Source organism: Cavia porcellus, unplaced genomic scaffold (genome assembly GCF_034190915.1).
Source record: "Cavia porcellus strain 051 isolate PalLab524CR breed Dunkin Hartley unplaced genomic scaffold, mCavPor4.1 scaffold_2, whole genome shotgun sequence".
NCBI classification, from domain to species: Eukaryota; Metazoa; Chordata; class Mammalia; order Rodentia; family Caviidae; genus Cavia; species Cavia porcellus.
The window spans coordinates 38,541,211-38,544,633 of NW_026947485.1; the positions used below are offsets into that span (position 1 = coordinate 38,541,211).

The 3,423-nt window shown below is 43.8% G+C and overlaps 1 pseudogene; it reads right to left on the reverse strand.

The window, feature by feature from the left end:
• Positions 1-240: 240 nt before the first annotated feature.
• On the reverse strand, positions 241-1,344 carry LOC100721446 (centrosomal protein of 19 kDa-like; annotated as a pseudogene).
• Positions 1,345-3,423: the final 2,079 nt, after the last annotated feature.

Below are 3,423 nucleotides of genomic sequence, written 5' to 3' on the forward strand. Positions count from 1 at the left end.
TGCTGCTCATCACATGATTATCCACTAGTAGCTGCAGGGCACTTGTTGGGGACTCTTGTGTACCATAGTTACACTGCAGTAGCCTAAGGTCTGACCTTCTTTGGCCTTTATCAAGCACAGAGCTCTAACTCTTTTTGCTGCTTAGAAGTGTTAATTAACACTTAATTGTTAATATTGTGAATTATCTTCCATTAGTTTGCAAACTCCTTACCCGCAGACTCCTATACTGTTTTTCCTATATTTCTTATACACCTACATAGTTTTAAGGCCCAGTACATTGAGGGATCTTTATAGATTTTTGTAGAATCAGTCTACGTTGTTTGTAGAACATGAACGTTCTGGGGCCCACTCGTCAGCTGACTCTACCCCAGCCGCAGGACTGCAATTCATCCTGTGCAGTCTCAACCTCGATGTCGTAAACAAAATCTAGATCACCCTTCTTCCGATTTTTTCAAAGAGTTCATCCATGATGCTCTTCCTTTTGGCAAGCTCCTTGTCATCTAATTTGTTCGTATCTTCCTCAGGGTCAGTGGGTGTTTCTCCGCTGAATTTGGTCCACATAAATGACCGCGTAGAAGCGTGAAAAACATCTCTAGCTGCTTTGGGAACACTTGTTCCAGGTAACTTTGTGGCGTGGATTAATTGTTCAGTGGCTCTGACGCAATCTGAGAACTTGGAAACGTTTCGCGCTGGCATGATGCGCTGACGACTCTTCCCCTCGACTTCTTTCTCATAAACTAAGATAACAGCTGACCGTTGGAATCTACATTCCACATTTCTCGGCAGTGCATATCGTTCTCTCGTAAATTTCAGGATAAATCAGAGGAAATCTGAAGCAATGTGTCAGCGACAGAGCACTTTCCTGGGCCGCGAGAGCGCGCGCTGAGGCTTCCATCCGGTTCCCGGATCCGCGGCTGCGCACTCCCGGTGTGGCGCTGGCTCCCTCTGGCGTTCACAGCTCGACCCGCCCGCCCTTCGTGGGTGTCCAGCCCCCAGCGTCCCGGCTGCCTGGGCTGTGGTCTGACTGCTGGTCGCGGCGGCTGAGCGCAGAGTGTTAGTGTATTTTTAAAGAATATCACAAAAATACACATGCGTGGGCAGTGGGGCAGGGCACGGAGATTCCGCGCGCCCTCTCTGGGCGCACCACTCTCCAAAGGCTCCCTTTGCTCAGCCCCAGCTCAAGATTCGGCCTTGAATTTACTGATGCTCTACCACTGAGCTACAGCCTTAGATTTTTTATTTTATTTTAGAGACAAGGTCTCATTAAATTGCCCAAGCTGGGCTTGAACTGGCGATCCTACCACCTCAGTGTCCTTAGTAGCCAAGATTATAAGCATGTGCCACCACTGCCGTTTTGTTTTGGGGGATGACTTGAGGGCCTTCACGCTGAACCACATCCCAGTATTTTGGGGGGCGAAAGGAGCTACTCCTTTTTAAATTTTATAATATTTATTTATTTTTCCAAATCCATTTTATTTCAAAGAGAAAAAAAAACTAAAACTAAATTTCAAAATACATCAATCAGGGGGCAACAATAGTAAATACATTGCACATTGTCATCCCCGAATCATTCCCCCCGAGCACATCTGCATTCAATTGTGGAAACAATAACAGCACAAATTTTTCTCTTTAGTGAACTCAAAGAAATCAGTAGAATACTTAACTATTTTTTATAAATGTGCACGTTTCTTCTCAGCTCATACTAATGAGACAATACAGTATTTACATGTGTGTCTTATTTATTTCACTTATAGTCTCAGTTTGCATCAATTTACCTATAAAAGTCTTCAGTTTATCCTTCTTTGTAGCTCAGTAATACTCCATTGTATTAAAATACCACATCTTTTTCATCCATTCCTTGGTTGAAGGACATTTACATAGTTTCCAAGATCTGACTATTATAAATTGTGCTGCTATAAACGTGGGTGCACATACACCACTGTGGTATGATGTTTTTCATTCTTTTGGGAAGACCCAGAAGGGGAATAGCTAGGTTGAATGGGACCTACAATACTAGGTTTTTGAGGAATCTCCACACTGATTTCCACAGTGGCTGCACCACTTGGCATTCCCACCAACAGTGGAGAAGGGTTCCTTTTTCCCTACAGCCTCTCCAGCATTTATTTCTTGATAATAGTCATTCTTTCTGGGATGAAGTAGAATCTCAGTGTTGTTTTAATTTGCATCTCTCAAATGACTAGTGATGGTGAACATTTTTTCACATTTTTATTTGGTATTTGTATTTCTTCATTTGAAAACTATGTATTCATCTCAGATGCCCATTTTGGGGTTGAATCTTTATATCTGGAGGGACTGATTTTTTTAGTTTTCTATGTTTTTGATAGCAATCCTTTAAGGAACAGCTGGCAAACATTTTCTCCCATACTGTGGGTTGTCTTTTCACTTTGTTGGTGGTTTCTCTTGCTGTGCAAAAGCTTTTTGATAGGGCGAGATCTCAGTTGTTGATTCTTTGTGATATTTTCTGTGCCATGAGGCTTTTGTTCATAAAGTCTTTGCCTAGTTTTATCTACTCTATTGTCCAGCAGATTTAATGTTTCTGTTTTAATATTAAGCTCTGGCCCATGACGATGCCTCCTACGAGTCCAAATGGAGATCTAGAGCCCATGAAAAGGACTCACGACAGTCTGTTTTACGGATCCACACTAGGAAGGCCCAAATATCAGTGATGGAAGCTAGAAAGTATGCCAGCAGGGTGAAGGAGCTGCACTGGTAGGTTGAGGGTTCTACACTGGAGTCACGAAATCATGCTCAAAATAAAAACCAGGGCTACCCCGAAAAGTACCACAGCCATCCTCAGCGACGTAGAGGTCCCAATCTCCACCAATGATAAGAACAGTTGAGTACATGCCAGAAAACCAGCATAGCAAATTTCTCCTGGAGATTAAATGGCACAGGTCTGCCCCTCTGGAGCCAGGAAGTGATGCTTGATGTAAGGACCAGAGTTCTCCCAATGTGAACCACAGCCACTCTCACCAACAAGGTCCCAAGCTCCTCTGATGAAACCCACAATGCCTAGCTTCTCCTTCTCCATGTTTCTATTTATGCTGACAACTTTCCTCAGATGGAACATCTATGCTCAGCACCATGCTGATTTAATTCAGTTGACCATCAGTTTTGGTGTTTTTTTTGTTTTTTGTTTTGTTTTTTTGTCTTTTTCCTTTTTATCGGTACCAGGGATCGAACTCACGACTGCCCGCTTGCAAGGCAGGCACTTATGCTGCTAAACTAAATCCCCAGCCCCGACCATCAGTTTTTAATCCATAACAATGGAGTAGTGGATAGCCTCAGCAGGCCTGCCCTGAGACCAGACTCATTGGGCTTGCTGCAATCCAAGCAATTTCCATGGGTCTGCACCCAGCTGGGAGCTGCTGCATGAAGCTGGCAGCAGTTCTGGGTCCTGTG